This window comes from Narcine bancroftii, chromosome 4 (genome assembly GCF_036971445.1).
Source record: "Narcine bancroftii isolate sNarBan1 chromosome 4, sNarBan1.hap1, whole genome shotgun sequence".
Lineage (NCBI taxonomy): Eukaryota > Metazoa > Chordata > Chondrichthyes > Torpediniformes > Narcinidae > Narcine > Narcine bancroftii.
This window is the reverse complement of record NC_091472.1, coordinates 197,657,423-197,675,851: the sequence shown is the minus strand read 5'-3', so window position 1 is coordinate 197,675,851 and position 18,429 is coordinate 197,657,423. Positions and strand designations below refer to the sequence as shown.

At 44.6% G+C, this 18,429-nt stretch overlaps 1 long non-coding RNA gene across 1 annotated transcript; it reads right to left on the bottom strand.

Moving 5' to 3' along the window:
• Positions 1–203: 203 nt before the first annotated feature.
• LOC138760020 (uncharacterized) lies at positions 204–17,124 on the bottom strand. Its single transcript, XR_011355332.1, has 2 exons — positions 17,017–17,124; positions 204–540 (listed from the first exon to the last, which is right to left on the bottom strand). It is a non-coding gene; the product is annotated as an uncharacterized lncRNA (long non-coding RNA).
• Positions 17,125–18,429: the final 1,305 nt, after the last annotated feature.

The following is an 18,429-nucleotide window of genomic DNA, read 5'->3' as shown; positions in this document are numbered from 1 at the left end:
CCATTGGGGCGATCCTCTTAAAGTGTTGCTTTATCCCTGCTTAGTTAGAGTCACCCCGGTCAAAGGCTTCATCTGTAAACCTAGAGGGAGGGGAGGGTTAATTATCTATAATATTAATGATTGTGTTTCAGACAACTCCGTGGAGGGGGAGGAACCTGCAGATGCAACAATGGTGAAATGTTTTCAAAGAATACGACTGAAAATAAAGTAAAATGTTTTATGGTTTATGTATTGATGCGAGTGACGTTTGTTCAGTGTAAATACAGTATGGTACTTTTATCTTTTAAACTGTTTAATCTTAATGCAGGTGTATTACGGCCAGAATAAGTCTCAAGCAGCCAGAAAACGAATTTATCTGGCATCTATGAATCCCTGTAGGAGCCAGATACTGTATCTAAAAATCTATTAAGTTGTCTCAGTGACTCAGCAGGAGCGCAGTCAAGAATTCTTTAATGTCCAGAAGGTTGTCATGAAGACCCATCATGGCCCTGGATTGTCTCTCCACCCTCCGTTGATAGAACAGGATATAGCAGAAAACCCCTAAAAAACACAAAAGCATAAGGGTGTGGATTTTCTGCCATTCTTTGCAGTCTTTGCAAGGGAGACTAGAGAGGTGGAAAGGCTTGAAGTATTCATACCATAGTCAACTGGTTTCAGACAACCTCGAAAGCAAATTGAGCACTTAGCTATGTCCAGGCCTGTTGGGAGTGGGAGCACACAGTATCCGAGGGGACAGTAGCTGAGTTCTGGGAACGGTGGGCCCCCCAGGGGATCATAGGTGTGGTTAACAGTGAAAATTGTTTTAATTTGATGTGAATTTCTGTGTAATATTATAGGCACATTCAGGTGGCCAAAATACCCCAATGTAAAGCCGCATATTCTACCCCTATGCAGCTATTGGGAGGCCACCCGAAAGAGCAGGAGGCGCCTCCGAGGTGCACTTTCCAACCATCCTTCGAAAGGAATAATCGCCGGAACACTGAAGTTCCCCAGGCACCTGAATGCAGCTGCCTGAAAGCGGCTGCTAAGGGGATGACAATCAGCAGGCGAGCACCTGACAGCCCCCCTCCCCGCTGCCCCTGCCCCCCGGCACGGGATGTCAGGGCAGGGGCAGCCGGCATGGGACGTCAGGGCTGGGGCGGCCGGTGTGGGACATCGGGGTTGACATCCCATGCCGGTCATCCCAGCAGTGACATTCCATGCCGGTCGCCCCAGCGCTGACATCCCATGCCAGCCATCACAACCCTGACATCCCAAAGGGTCAGGAGCCGGAGGGCGCTCTGAGGCGCCTCCTGTGTAGCTGTCCTTTTCAGATGGCCAGCACTGCGCTTTCAGGCCTGCCACCTGAATGACCATTCCACAAGTCTGAATCCACTTCTGCAGGCGCATTCTTGGCGGAGAATGCATCTGAAAGCAGCTATAGAAAGGCGGCCGTGATTACTGCTTCTCGCAGATTTTGACCACGTTTATGTTGGTTTTTAGTTGTAGCTCTGTGTGTGTTTTGTGTCTTGTCACGTTGTACTTTTAAATAAAGTTTGTACGTTAGTTAAAAAAAATCAGACAATCCCAAAAGTTAGAGCTGCACTTAAGTGGCTTGTGATCAATGAGTTTATCTTCAATACTGTGGTCGTATCACCACAAATACCAAATCCCACAAGCTATGCAAGTTCATTATCATCTGACTGTACTCATACAAACCGACGAAACAGTTTTTCCGGACCACAGACCACTCAGAGGTGGAAAGTGTGGCACTGAGCTGTACTGTGTAACAGATTTTTAAGTGGGTTTACTGACATCCTGACTACCGGTCATTTCATCAGCCAGGAGGAGATGGTGTAACGTGCATATGTTTAGTGTGAGAGGTGGCAGCCTCTATTGGAATATCTGAAGGGCCAGCTCCTCAAGTTTTCCCTCCATTTCAATTCTCATGCTCCTGATCTTTGGTCACCCCGTGAGGCGGGGGGTGGGGATGGACGACTCAGTGCTGGGGTGGGTGGGAATCTCCTGGTCAGTTTACTCCTGGAGTTGCCTTATTTAGCCATTCATGGATCCAGGCAATGGGCAATTGCGGGTTCCGACTGGGCTGGCTGCGTGCCTGCCCATCTTCCGGGGTTACGTTGCGCCGCATGTCCCTGGAGAAGGAGGGCGCAATGTCCATGGGTATGATGGGGTATTTCCAGGACCGGTGGGCATCACAGAGGCTAGAGTGCATTTTGGAGGATGTGGACCATGTTATAATTTGAAGGTGTAAATAGTGTGTAATTAAAATACTGTAATAAGATATAAATGTGATTTCTTGTAATCACTCAATAAGCTACAGTTGTAAAATGAAGGTGCCAAGGCCTTCCTGTGGGACCGCGCGGAGAGATCAGCTACACGGGAAACCCCAGCAGCCAACTTGCTGTGTTTCAAAACTGGCGCCATTCTCATCAGACGAGGAGGTGGTGCGGCCATATTGCCACACCAAGTGGTCTCCGCTATCTTGCCGGTTTTCAAAATCGGTGCCAAGAAGAAGGAGGGTGAACATCTTGCCATGCAATCTGCAAGGGGGGAGCGACTCCATCGAGGGGAGCAACTGCATCTGTGGAGTCCTGGCAGCGATGGTGTTGGACCAGGAGGTACCCCAACAACTGAACAATTCCACCATCAAGGTGGGGGTTAACGGACATAAACTGAAGTGTTTAATTGACTCTAGCTTGACTCAGAGCTTCATAGACAAAGAGACAGTACAAAAACTTAATCTTAAATTGTATCCTTCTAATGATCATATTTTGTTAGTGTCCCTTACGCAGTCTGTAAACATTCAAAAACATTGTATGGTTCATTTATCCTTGCAGGACGGGGAAATTCTGTAAGTTCAGGATGTATGTATTTAAGAATTTATGTGCCCTGGTTTTGTTGGGTCTTGTTTTCTTGTGTCACTTTAAAAACATGACCCTGGAGTATTCTGGTCCTCTCCCTCCTATTATGGTTTGGAACGGAAGGCCCCAAAACTCTAATGCCACTTGTTGTCTCTCCACACTGAATATAGATCAACCTCCTGTGTTCCCGAATCTGAACGCCGATTGCAGACCAATTGCTACGTAAAGCAGGCGCTACAGCGCAGAGGACTGGGCATTTGTCAAAGCTGAGGCACAGCGAGTGTTTGATGAGAACATTATCGAGCACAGTACCAGTCCATGGAGAGCACAGGTGGTTGTGGTAAAGGGAGAAGAAAGTCCAGGCTAGCAATTGACTATAACCAAACTATTAATTGTTTTACACTCCTGGACGCATACCCCCCCTCCTTCATATTTCAGACACGGTGAACAAAATTGCGCAGTATAAGGTTTATTTGGCTATCAACCTTTAAGTTGCTTACCACCAGTTGCCAATCTGTTCTGAGGACCATCCCTACACCGCTTTTGAGGCTAACGGGAGTCTCTATCAGTTTCAGAGGGTTCTGTTTGGTATCACAAATGGGATCTGTCTTCCAGAGGCAAATGGACTGAATGGTGGATGAATTTAAGTTGAAAACTACCTTCCTCTACCTTGACAACATTACCATTCATGGCCACTCTCTGGAGGACCATTACGCCAACCTCCAGAATTTCCTCCACGCAGCTGAGGCCTGGAACCTCACTTACACCACCAATAAGTGTGAGTTCAGAGCTAAACGACTGGCCATCTTGGGCTATATGGTGGAGAATGGCATCATTGGCCCCGACCCCGATAGGATGTGCCCTGTTAGAACTCCCAATCCTGAAGACCACAAAAGCTTTGAGGAGGTGCCTGGGCTTCTTCTCGTATTACACTCAGCCCAGTGGGTACCTCAATACACAGACAAGATTCATCCCCTCTTAAAAACCACTTCCTTCTCACTGACAGCTAAAGCTCAAATTGCTTTCAACTATGTCAGAAGCCATATTGTGAAGGCCACCTTGCATGCGGTGGAAGAAAATGTGCCTTTACAGGTGGAAAGTGATGCTTCAGATGTAGCCCTGGTAGGCCAGTTGCATTTTTTTCCAGGACCCTACAAGGTCATGAGCTTTAGAATCCATCAGTGGAGAAAGAGGCTCAAGCCATTGTGGAGGCCATCAGGCACTGGAGGCACTACCTGGTGGGCAGAAAATTTACACTCCTCACAGACCAGTGTTTGGTGGCATTTATGTTCAACAATACAAAAGGGGAAAAATTAAAAATTATAAAATTGCACGGTGGAACATTGAACTCTCCACCTATACCTTGTTCCATCAATGAGCCTCCAGATGTCCTGTCCAGAGGAAGCTGTGCCTCTACACACACTGGCCAGTTGCAGCCATTGCACAATTAGCTCTGCCACCCAGGCATCACTCAAATGGTTCACTTTGTCAAGGCATGCAATCTACCCTACTCAATGAGGATGTCAGGGAAATGATCAGGTCCTGCCAGGTCTGTGCTGAGTGCAAGCCGCACTTCTACCGCCCCAGCAAAGCACACCTGATAAAGGCATCCCAGCCCTTTGAATGACTCAGTGTTGATTTCAAGGGACCCCTCCACTCCCCTCCACGAATGGGAATGTGTACTTCCTCACAGTCACTGACGAGTACTTTCATTTCCTATTCGCCATTCCCTGCCCAGACACGTCCACGCAGTCCATCACTAGGGCCATAGACTCCATTTTAGCCCTGTTTGTGTAACCTGGCTATATCCATAGCAACTGGGGCTCATCATTTATGAGCGAGGACCTGCGTCAGTTCCTGGTGGTGAGGGGCATCACATCCAGCAGAACGACCAGCTACAACCGCCAGGGAAACGGACAGGTTGAGAAATTATGCTACAGTTTGGATGGCCTTAAATTGGCTCTCCGGTTCAAAGGACTTCCAGACTCATGATGGCAAGATGTCCTACCCATGGCGCTCCACTCCATTAGGTTGCTACTCTGCACTGCAACCAATGCTCATGAGCTGATTTTTCTTTCGAGAGAAAGTCAACGTAAGGGACCACCCTCCCGGCTTGGCTTACAGCATCAGGACCAGTGCTGCTTCGAAAGCACATGAGGAGGAGCAAATCCGACCCCCTGGTCGAGAAAGTGCACCTACTCCATGCCAACCCCACTTGCGCCTATGTGGCATACCCAGACGGTAGGGAGGACATTGTCTTGATCTGGGACCTGGCACCTGCTGGAACTCAAGGGAGCCAGGACCTACCCAGGGTTCCCTGGGGAACACCAAGGGGCTCAGGTGAGATGCCTCAGGAAGTGGACCAGAGCTAGATCACCCATGCCCCGAGGTCCCAGAACCACAGGAGGATCAGGAAGTCCAGATCCCAGCTGCATGAGGGTGCTCTGCCCGCATCTCCAGACCTCCTGACAGGTTGAATTTGTAAATACTGTAATTTTCTTTTGTATGTGACTATTCTATGTTCTCTGTTTTCACCTACAGGCTTCATTCTAAAGGAAGGGTGAATGTAGCAAACCTGGAATTCACTGCTGGTGTGATGTTCTAAGGACTGGCTCCTCCCCTGACTCTGCCCCCACAAATTCTGATTTAAACCCTGGATCCCTGCCAAAACCCCAGTTCAGTCCAAAAACTACTGTGTGTTATTCTTACTGAATAAAAGCGTGCTGTACTCTCTCTGGTCTTGAGTGCTTTCAGTCGCACTACAGAGGGTAGAGAAGAAAGAAGAGGAGAAGTGAAAGAGAGAGAGAGACAGAGAGAGAGAGAGAAAGGGAGCGGGAGAGAGACAGAGAGAGAGAAAGATAGACAGAGACAGAGAGAGAGGGAGAGAGAGAGAGAGAGAGAGAGAAAGACAGAGACAGAAAGAGAGACAGAGGCATAGAGAGAGAGATAGAGAGACAGGGAGAGATTTATAAGGAGAGGAGACATATGGTTATGAAAAGGGAGAGATGGGAGTGGGGTGGGGGGTATAGGGTTTGCATCAGGACATCTAATGCAGGAACATTAAGGTAACCACAGGGGGCACAATTGGTCATTCAAAAACTTGCTCAGTGGAGGTGGGGGGGGGGGGTAATGGTGGTGGTCCCTATTTGCCTACCATAAACCTCGTCGTTGCGGTGGCACCACTTCCTCCATCCCCCTCCCTCTAAAGTAACAGACAAACACACTGCTTATATTATGTGGACACTAGTGGCACTTGATGCACTCCAGTGACACTAGTGCTGCACGTGGGGGGGGGGGTCACAATACCTTGTTTGGGGGGGCAGCGATGGCCGTGAGTGGGTGGGGGTCACAATGCCTTATTTGGGGGGAAATGCCTCCCCCTACTTTGTGCCGACCCGGGGGGGGGGGGTGGTGGGTAACAGAATCAGAAGACTTCAGTGTTAATGCCATCTGGTTGGTGGGTGCCCAGACGGAATATGAGGTGTTGTTTCCTCCTATGTGCAGGTGGTCTCAGCTCAGTCTGGCAGTGCATGAAGACATGGTCAGACATGTCGGCATGAGAATCGGCTGGAGAATTAAACTGGGGTTGGACGCTGGGAAATCTCTGCTATTGCAGTGGACAGAATGAAGCTGCTCGATGAAGTGATCTGCCAGTCTACGCCCAGTCTTCCCCATGTAGAGAGGCCACAATGGGAGCACCAGATGCAGAAGATGAACCCTGCAGATTCATCAGTGCTCCACTTGGAAGGACTGTTTGGGGCCCCGAATGATAGAAATTCATTCAATATTCAAGATTCTTTCATTTGTCATGTAATAAAACATAAAATGTAATATTACATGAGGCAGACAAAGATTTGCCATCAGCAGAAATTGCCCAGTGCCCCTTCAGTCAGAGAAAGAGAAGCAAAACTGAGTCCCCCAAGAGTCAGTGAGAGTCCATGGATTCTCCCCCAGTGCTCCTGCAGCCTCTGCAGCCACACAGAGTACAGTCCAAACCATCAGTTCCAAACCTCTGACATGATCAGGAAGACTTCACGCCCTCAGCACCCTCTCACATCTCGGTTTCACTCCCTGTTACTCCTTCAGCCAGTCTCTAGCAGCTTGAAGCCTGGTGCAAGCCCCTTGATCGCAATATACGGGAGCCTGCAGCCTGGTGCAAGTCCCTTGACTGCAGTATATGGCAGCCCGCAGCCTGGTGCAAGTCCCTTGATTGCAGTATACAGCAGCCCGCAGCCTGCTGCCTGTGTGTTCTTCAGCCTCAGAGCACCTCACTGGTCCGCTGTCACAGTCACCATCCCCTGGGTCATCTCCCCACTTCTCCTTCTCAAATAGAGGGTGATCTCCCTGCCTTCTAGTGCCCTGTGCCAGTCCTCCGCTTCCCTGGAGCTTTCAACCCCTTGTGGCTGTTGCCGAAAAGGGCAGAGGTGTGGCCACGTATAGTACTTCCTGCGGTCACAGCGATAGGTGCCAAGGGGGCAATTGATGGGAAGGGAGGAGTGGGTGAGGGAGTCACGGACAGAGCAGTCCCTACAGAAGGAGGAGTGGAGAGGAAAGGGATAAGGAAAGGGGGAAGGGGGGGTCAAAGGAAACTGGTGAAGTCAATGTTAATGTCTTCAGGTTGGAGAGGGTCCAGACAGAATATCAGGTATTCTTCCAAATTGTGGGTGTCCATGGACAGACATGGCAGTGTGTGAATGGTGTGTGAAATTAAAATGTTTGGCCACTGGGAGATCCCCACTATTGCAGTGAATGAGCAAAGGTACTCAGTCAGGGTCCAGATGTAGAGGAAGCCGCAATGGGAGCCCCGGATGCAGTAGATGACCCCTACAGATTCACAGGTGAAGTGTTGCTTCACCTGATAGGACTGTTGAAGACCTGAATGGAGAGTGAGGAGGTGTGGGTGCAAGCGGAGCACTTCTTGTGGTCATAGGGACAGGTGCCAAGGGGCCAATTGGTGAGAAGGCTTTCTCATCCCTTCCTACCAATAGCTCAGTTCTGGTCGCCTCATTGTCAGAAGGATGTGGAAGCTTTAAAAATGGTACAGAGGAGATTTATCAGGATGCTACTTGGATGAGAGGACATGTCTAATGAAGCAAGGTTGGGAAAGCTAGGACTTTCCTTTTGAAGTGGTGGAGGATGAAAGCAGGTGTATAAAATTACTAGGAGCTTCGGAAGGCTGAAAAGCCAGCACCTTTTCCTGGGGCAACATTAGCAAATACCAGAGGGCATCTGTTTAAGGTGAATGGAGGAAAGTTTAGGAGAGTTTGACTTGGGGAGGTGGGTTTTTAGTGAGTGGTTGGTACGTACAATACATTGTCAGAGATAGTGGTTAAGGTTGGTACAATAGAGGCAGTTGAAATAGGAACATGGATGTAACAAAAATTGGGGTAATGGACTGAGGGAGGGAAGGGGAAGGTTGATCATGCAACAGGTTTATCCGGTCATAGGAACATAGGAAGTAGGAACAGGAGTAGGCCAAAAATGGCCCATCGAGCCTGGTCCGCCATTCAATAAGATCATGCCTGATCTAATTTATGACCTAACTCCACCTACCTGCCTTCTCCCCATATCCCCTAATTCCTCTATCATGTAAAAATTTATCTAACCGAATTTTAAATATGTTTAATGAAGCAGCCTCAACCACTTCCCTGGATAGAGAATTCCAAACATTCACTACTCTCTGGGAAAAACTATTTTTCCTCATCTCTGTCCTAAATCTACTCCCCCGAATCTTGAGACTGTGTTCTCTCATTTTAGTTTGCCCGGCCAGCTCAAAAAACCTTCCTACATCTATCCTATCCATACCCTTCATAATCCTATATGTTTCTATAAGATTTCCTCTCATTTTTCTGAACTCAAGCGAATACAATCCTAGATGATTTAATCTTTCATCATAAGTTAACCCCTTCATCCCAGGGATCAACCTAATAAGCCTCCTCTGGACCGTCTCCAAAGGCAGTATAGCCTTCCTCAAATATGGAGACCAGAACAGGACACAGTACTCCAGGTGCGGTCTCACCAGTACCTTATACAGTTGCAACATTACCTCCCTACTCCTGAATTCAGTTCCTCTAGCGATGAAGGCCAACATTCCATTTGCCTTCTTAATAACCTGCTGCACCTGCAACTTAACTTTTTGCGATTCATGCACAAGCACTCCCAAGTCCCTCTGCACAACAGCATGCTGTAGTTTTTCACCATTTAAATAATATTCAGCTCTTTTATTTTTCTTGCCAAAGTGGATAACCTCACAATACAACATTGTGGGCCAAAAGGCCTGTATTGTACTGTACTGTTCCTTGTTCAAATGAAGGTTTAAATGTTGGGATACAGGGCAGTGAGCTGCACAATGCACTCTCCATTCTCATACAGTTGGACAAGTGGTGGAATACACAAAAGATGCTGGAGAAACTTAGCTGGTCACACAGCATCTATAGGAAGTAAAGAGTAACCAATGTTTCAGGCCTGATCCAGGTATGAGCAAAAAGTAAGCAGATGTATGAAGGAAAAAGGTGTGGGAGAAAGAGGAGAGGAGGGGAGGAGAGGAGAGGGGAGGGGAGGAGAGAGGAGAAGAGAGGAAGGGAGGGGAGAGGGGAGAGGAGAGGAGGGAAGGAGAGAGGAGGGGAGGGGAGGGGGAGGGGAGAGGAGGAGGCTAACAGGTAAGAAAGAGGTCATAGGCCGATAAAGGTGAGAGGACAGGAGAAAAAAATGAGAAGTGATGGAGAGGGGCTAGCTGTGAAGGGAAGGGTTGGGAAGCCAAAGGAAAACAGAGGGATAGAGATAGACTAGGAGGAGAGGCTGCTAAGATGGAAGATCAGGTGTTGTTTATACATAAAAGTTCTAAAGAAACTCAGCAGGTCCCAAAGCATTCATTGGAGGCAGAGACATGAAACCAATGTGATGGGCCTGAACCCTTCATCAAGGTGTGAGCAAAAAGCAGGCAGGGGCTGAATAAAAAAGCTGGGTGAGGAGGGAAGAGTGAACAGGGGGAGGATCGCAGGCCAATAGCCTAAGACCATTGTTTAACGTGGATAGGAGAGGAAAGGTGAGAATTGATCGAGGGAGAGGGGTAGCCCTGTGAATGCAGAGCTGGAGAAAAGGAGACAGTTGGATAGGGAAAGAGTGAGACCGATGGGGACATGTGGGTGCTAACAGAAATTGGAGGTTGATGTTAATGCCATCTGGTAGGCGAGTGCCAGGTGTTGTTCCATAGGCAGTCACGGTTTGGCAGTGGGAACAGGGTGTGGAATTAAAATGGTTGGCCACCGGTTGGAGGTTTGGTATGTCACCAAAGACTTTCACATTTCTACAGGTGTACCGTGGAGAGCATTCTGGCTGGTTGCATCACTGTCTGGTATGGAGGTGCCAATCCACAGGATAAGAAAAAAAAAACAGGTGGAGCTGTGAACTCGGCCAGCGGCATCACGGACATCAATCTCCACTCCATTGAGGACATCTTGAGAGGTGGTGTTTTAAGAAAGCAGCCTCTATCCTCAAGGACCCTCACCACCCAGGCCATGCCCTCTTCACTCTGCTACCATCGGGAAGAAGGTACAGGAGCCTGAAGACGAACACCCAGTGGTACAAGGACAGCTTCTTCCCCTCCGCCATCAGATTTATGAATGGATGAGAAACCAGTCACTGCCTCACTTTCTCTTATTTTAGCACTAATTTATTTATTTTAAATGTAATTTTCAGCAATGTTTGCACTGTGATGCTGTCAGAAAACAGCAAATTTCGTGATACGTTCACAACAATAAATTCTGATTCGGAAATTAAATTGACTTCTATAGAAGCTTATTAAGCACATCAAACCATATAAAATAAAACCCCTGTTATTCCGAATTCAAGCACTGGCAGCCTCAAGAAACCAGCAAAAAAAATCATGAAAAACAAACAAACAAACAAACAAATAAATAAACAAATAGACAGATATTAAGAAGAATAAATAATAAATTAAAGCTTAAAATTGTAAAACTAAATGTTCTCTGAAGCAACACATCAACCTTTGGTGAAGATGGGAGCAAATATTCAGCCAGCGGGGCACCTTGGTTGGGCTTTGCTCATAGCAGCTGTTTGAATAAAGTTGTTTTTATAAAATGGTGTCGCCCAGGATGAAGAGCTGGTTGGTGCTGCCCGCCATTGGCTGTCTGCTTAGTAAGAATCTTTATCTTTATTAGTATATTATTAAATATATAAATAAGGCTTTATCCGTAAACCTGGGGGACAAGGGGTTAATTATGATGGTGGCATGGTTAACATAGCAGCTAGCTGCAACACTGTTACAGCGCCAACAAACAGGATTCAAAAAAAGTTTAAATTTGGTAAGTTACGGGATTAAAGCGAACTTTACATAATTAAAGGCTGGTCATGGAGTGATAGCATAGGGATAAGACGTGGGAAAACATTGCCCCCTGGCAGGACTACTCAAAACTCGTTTAAAGTTTTTTATAGAGATTATCAATCTCAGTTTTTTAGTGATGACACTGAAGCTCTTACATTTGCTAATTTTTTAAGCAGGTGCAAAGTCAAGAAAGGTTTCCTCAGCAGCCTGTTCTGTTTCCGAAGAGGAAGAATGGAAGGCAAGAGATGGAATCTCAACAGTTGATTGATTATTGACTTGATCATCATTAATATTAATGAGATTTGAAGGAAGCATTTCATACTTGAAATGATTTTGCTATATTACTTTTTGTTGTTCTGTTTGGGGCGGGGGGTGATTTAGCTACTGATCCTTCCAAAGTTGTCACCATTTTGTGGCATTAGTCACTCCCATATAATTGAGGGGGGTAAATACTATTATAGTGTTTTTTTGAGGGTTTTTTAAATGGGTTTTTTAAAATTTCTTCTTTTGTTTTCTCTGAGGAGATCTTTGGTTTTGTTTGTGCTGGAGCCATGGAGAGGTGCTTTGCCATTTCTGATGGGGTGTTTATAGATATGACTTGATGGCTAATTTAAATGTTGCTACTTTTAATGTTAATGGGCTTAATAATCCAATTAAGAGAAAAAGGGTATGGACATATATTAAAAATTTGAAGGTTGATGTTGCTTTTATGCAAGACACACATTTTACTGAAAAGGAAATTAAAAAGAGATTGGGTTGGGCAAGTTAGAGCATCTACTTTTAATTCCAAAGCAAGAAGAGTTGCTATTTTGATCAATAAAATGTTAGCTTTTAAATTGGAATTGGTTTTTGAGTCAGCTGGTAAGCCCTTATTTGTTAATTGTGAAACAATTTCTGAATTTTGGATTTTAATGAATATTTATGCTCCTAATATCTTCTTTGGCTTGGCTTCGCGGACGAAGATTTATGGAGGGGGTAATATAGCTCCTAATATAGAGGATGAGAAATTCACGTTGGACTCTTTTTTTAATTAAAATCAGACATTTGATAAAATTATGGTAGGGGTGATTTTAATTGTTGTTTAGATCCATTATTAGATAAATCTCCAAAATCGGTAATCAGAACCAAAATGGCTAAACAGCTAATGGCTTTAATGAAAGATATGAATTTGGTAGATATATGGAGAAAGTTAAATCCTAAGGAGAAAGATTTATCATTTTATTCATTCTGTCATGACTCTTATTCTAGAATAGATCTATTTTTAGTATCAGCACAATTACAAGTCGAGTTTTGAAGGCTGAATATTAGAGTCGGGTTTTGTCTGATCATTCTTTGTTATTAATAACGCGTACAGGTTCAGAGAGAATTGAGAATGTTTATCGTTGGAGATTTAATTCTTTATTGTTGAAAAATGCTGAATTTTGTAAATTTATAAGAGATCAAATAGAGCTTTTTTTTGAAAATAAATATAGGCTCAGTGAGTTTGTTTCATGGGATGCTTTGAAAGCTTACTTACGGGGACAAATTATTAGTTATAATGCTAAAATTGAGAAACAACAGTGACAAATGAACAGATATCTTCACCTTTTATGATATCCAGATCGACTAGGCAAGGCTGTCCTTTGTCACCAGCTCTATTTGCATTGGTTATTGAACCTTTGGCTCAGATGATTAGACAAGATAGTAATATTAAAGGTATTAAAGTGAAAGCTGATGAATATAAAATAAATTTATTTGCAGATTATGTTTTGATATATTTAGCACAACTGTTGAAATCTTTGGGGAGCCTGCATGATAGACTGGAGCAGTACGGTGAAGTGTCGGGTGATAAAATTAACTGAGAAAGGAGTGAAATTATGCCTTTAGCTGAAATGGATTATTCTCTCTATAGACATATTGTCAAATTTAAGTGGTCAGATCAGATTAAGTATTTAGGTTTAATTATGTCATTTCAAAGAATGAAAGAAAAATATGAAATATTTTCAAATACTCTTTTTTCTTATCGTCAAATTATAGCCCTATTGTTGGATAATTTGGGGCATACATTACGACTATCCAGATGGTCTAAATTTAAAATTTTACTTACTGATGGTGGTAAGAAAGGATTTATATCTAAGATGCATGCTTTATTGCAGAATAAAATGCTTAAGCCAGATGTTTACAAATCTAAATTAAAATGGAAAAAGGTTTGTCCATATCTATTTCTCAGGATGATTGGATGAATTTATGTGAGAATAGTATGACTAAAATTGTAAATGTAAGGTTCAGATTGGTTCACTATAATTTTTTTCATCAATTATATTTAACCCTGGAGAAATTAAGGAAATATGTTTATTTCTTTGGATTTATGTTTTAAATGTCATAAGGAAGTTGGTTCTTTTTCACATTCTACTTGGTTATTTGAGATGGTGAAACCGTTTTGGAATAGATTTAAAGAACTTTTAGAAGCTAATTTTAAAATGAAAATTCTATTTGATCCTTTAGCATTTTTATTATGTTAAATTAAGAAATTGAGTTTAGAATTAAAACTAAATAAATTCCAAATTGCTTTTTTGAGATTGGTTTTAGCTGTGGCTTGAAAATGTTTGGCAATTACTTGGAAAAATTAGACTAATTTGAGTATTCAGCGATGGCATTTGGAAATTAGATCTTGTATCCCATTGGAAAAGATAACATATAATCTATGTAATAATTATTCCTTTTTTGTTAAAACTTGGAGCCCGTATTCACAATATATGGGGTTGAATTATTAATCTTTCTCTCATGTGTTGATGGTGTTGCCCCAAACCATGGCAAATAATTGAAGAATTTTACACATTATGTGATCTCCTCTTCTCTTTTTCTTCTTATTTCCTTTCTTTCTTTTTCTTTTGGGGCAGTTTAGAGGGGGTGGGGAGGGCTGGGTGGGTTAGGGTAGGGGGTAGGGGGTTGTAAGGGGTATCATTTATAAAAATATTATGTATGCATTATGTTTTTCTTATTGTATGTTTTTATTGTATGACATCATGATTAATAAATAAAATTTTCAAAAAAAATTAATTAAAAGACTCTAATACTGATTTTTTCAAAGATAGGATTCTGCCTGATTTTGTAATGTAATTATTTTACATTGTCTTTTGTCTTTTAAACTGTTTATTCTTAATGCTGGTGTATTAGTTAGGAAACCAGAAAATTTGCATAAGCGGCATCTCTCAATCCGTAGATGCCAGATACTGGGGGTTTTACTGTACATTCAGTTGCCCCATACAAGTGAAAATGACACACACACCATTTCAATTAAAATCCATGCACCAATGAACCATCTGACTCAAGGAATCTGCTGCCTCTTCTGCAATAACACTGTTGGTAAAGTCAGCGAACATGGCAAGAATAGTTTCTGAAGCTACAAGGTCTACTCCACAGATGTTATTTGCACGAAAATTGAAAATGACAGAGGAAAACACCAATCAGCCAAAAAATCAGTGCATATGTTTCAGGCCTCATTCTTTCTGTGATTCTGTTCATTCCAGATGTTTACAACAGGCTCAGCATGATGCATGCGTCAATCATCCTACATCTTGGATACTCTGAGTTGAAACTCTTCAAGGTTCAAAGTTCAAAGTTCCTTTTATTGTCAGATAATAATACATTAAAAATGTAACATGTATATGGTAACTTTTCCTGCCGTAAGGGAGGGAAAGAGTTGGCAACAGTATTTTCCGGAGCACCTTACAGTAAGAGAGAAGAAAAGAGTCCCTTCAAAGTAATTGAGTGTCCGTAGATTCACCTCTCACACTCCCACAGCTAAACAGACACTTGTTCGATCCATGGGCAATCCGAGCTCCAGATCCAAACCTGCAATGCGGTCAGGAAGCCTCCAGCGCCCGAGGCCTGTCAGGAACCCTTCTTGCTCTCAGCTCCTTCTCCAATCCTGGCTCTGATACCTGGCTCCCAATAAGCTAGTCAAACAGCCTGCGCAGGTCCCCAGACCTCAACAGCCCGCAGCCTATGTGGGTCTCCCGCCCAGACCATAAATCGCCCACTGCCTGTGTGGGCGCTCAATGGTCTGCTGCTAAGGTCACAGTCCTATAGGGTCATCTACCCTGCTTCTCCTTCTCAATGGGGGGGGGGCAGATGTTCTCCCTGTTTCTGGTGCCCTGCGCTGCTCCGCTGCTCGCACGGAGTCTGCAACCCCTCGTGGCCGCTGCCGAGCAAAGATGCCACCATCTTGGGCACAAACCCCGTGGTTGCACGATTTTACTAACAAGCATGACACGATTGTGTAGCGGTTAGCGCAATGGTGTCACAGCACCAGCGATCGGGATTGTGGTTCAAATCCCGTGCTGTCTGTCAGGAGTTTGTACATTCTCCCCATGTCTGCATGGGTTTTCCCCAGGGGCTCCAATTTCCTCCCACTATTTGAAGCGTACCAGTGGGGGGGGGGGGGGGGGGAGGTTGTAGGTCAATCAGGTGTAATTGAGTGGCATGGGCTCATGGGTCAAAATGGCCTGTAACTGTACTGTATGTCTAAATTTTTTTTAATGTAACACCATCAGCTCCTTTATCATGCCATTTAAAACCTGCTTTCAGACTGGGCAGTTGAAACCTTCAGTGCAGCACCATGTCTCTGCTCTCCACCGGTCCACACTAGCGGCAGCACTGCCATTTTTGCAGCACTGCCATTTTTCAGTGAGAAACGTTCTCTTTCCTTCTGGTGTATGAAGAACTCTCAGGGATATTTTTATTACAGAGACAGAGTAGCCAAGAACATAATTCTAATTAAACCAACTGTCAACTTCATTTCATACAGTATGTGCAGAGAAAAATAAAATGACATTATATTTCTCTTCTCACGTGACAAAAAGATCGGCTTCTGTGTGATTTTGTAAAATATGATCCTGAGAATTTGCTGATTTCCTTTTCCTAGAACTTGCTATTTGCAGATTCAGTTCAGTAGACCGAGGTTTACAAAGTACTCACAGACACGTTCAAGCATTCACAGTTATGCAGAACTTTTGATAAACTCTCCACTGCGTTTTCTGCACGGGGAGAATTGGCATTTTCAGCTTGAAGAAAGAGTGAGCTGCATAATTTAGCACCTCTAAAATATACCAAAATGCTGCTTGTAAATTCAAAATCCACTCTAGCATAAGTCCTTTACTTTTCCCGATATTTGCTTCGGTGGCATTCTGCTATCGACTAATGTTCTGCATTAAATTTTATCTGCCACTTTGCAGCCATTTTTCCAGCTGGTCCTGATCCCTCTGCAAGCTTTGAAAGCCTTTAATATTCCTTGCTGTCGCACACCATCGATCTTTGTGTCATCTGCAAGCTTGCTGATCTATTTTATCACAATATCTTGCAGATCATTAATACAGATGACAAACAACAGTGGACCAGCACCAATCCTTGTTACAGGCCACCAGTATGAGAAGCAATCATCCACTACCACTCTCTGACTTGTCCTGTAAAGCCAATGCCGACTTCAGTGTACTCCTCACCATGAACACCAAGCGACTGAACCTTCCTGACTAACCTGCCATGTGGGACCTTGTCAAAAGCCTTACTAAAGTCCATGTAGACTTTACTGGTCACCTCTTTGAAAATCTCTGAAAGATTGGTTAAACATGACCTATCTGCACAAAGCCATGTTGACTATTCTTAATCAGTCCCTGACTATCCAATACTTGCATAACTGATTTCTGAGAACACCTTCCAAAAACTTACTCACACTCAAAGCTCAAGATCAAATTCATTATCAGAGTACATACATGTCATCACAAACACGCTGAGATTATTTTTTCTTGCAGGCCACGCAAAATTTATAATTACCTGTCACTGTAAACTGAAGAAAGTAACGTATACACCAGATAAACAGAAGAAATAAATGTAAGCATAATGGCTGTGCAAATACAGAAAATAAATATTCACCTGTGGCAGGCCAGGCCACCCTGCAAGCGAACCAGATTGCAGAGATGAGAACTGCCCCATGGCTGACGTCACAATCCACCATAGTGACCGTCACAATCCGCCACAGTGATGTCACAATGGCGGGTGCAGTCAGGAGCTGGGGTGGGGGTGGGGGGAATATTAGCGTGCACTGTTCTTAATTAAACAGTTGGTCAAGTTCAACAATGGCTATTGGTGTAATCTGTTCACTGCACTACCGCATGACCACTGTGGTGACCCTGACGGGCCCAAACGACATGTTCGGACTCTGAAAACGAATGACGCAACCTGCAGAACACAGTTTCCCTGAAGCTGCCTACGTTTTGAACCTCACAACCAGTGGTCTGATTCGAGGCCTAGTTTCACGTGAGGCAGATCACCTCACACCACAAAGTACTACAACGTGGTTGGCTCATTGGATCAGGGCACTGCCGGCAGGATCATCGATTTCCTACAACAACCCCCTGCTTTGGACAGGTACAACGGCATTAAGACAATTCTTATCCATACCTTCAGGCTTTCTCACTGTGAATGGGCAGTGCGGCTGCTACATATGGACGGCCTAGATGACTGGTCCCCATCGACCTTGATGAATGACATGCTGGCGCTTATGGACAGCCACAAACCCTGTTTACTCTTCAAGCAGATATTCCTGGAGTAGATGCGAGATGACATAAGCCTGCTCCTAGCTGACGATGATTTCGGCAATCCCCGCAAGCTCGCAGCCCAAGCTGATGTCCTGTGGCAAACAACATAGTGGGGCAACCATCGATTTTGTTGCTGCGTCACGCCAGAGTACTCGGTTTTTTTCCCACCCTAGAAAGGAGGGTGGTACCATCTACAGTGAGGATAAAGAGCGGTGGTGTTATTACCACCAGAGATGGGGTTCTGCTGCCCAACGCTGCTGCCCACCTTGCTCACATCCAGGAAAAGCCCAGGCTGGGCCATTACCGGGACAGCCTACTCTACTTATGGGACTGGTCAACGGTTCCTTGTTGACATGGGAGCAGAGGTCAGCATTCTGCCTCCCATGGGTCGGGACACCCATGCTGGAAAGTCTGGGCCTTCCCTCACAGCTTTGAACACAGCGACATTAAGACATATGGTGTTCAGATCATTCCGCTGGAGTTTCAAGTGGACTTTCAGTATAGCCGATGTGTCGCAACCCCTGCTGGCCATGGATTTTATCCAAGCACACTGCTCACTTGGTCAATGCCAAGATTTTTGAATCGCTCGTCTTGCACCAAGCCACGCTGCTGGCACCTCTTCTGGACTTGGTTTCATTTTTGCACAATG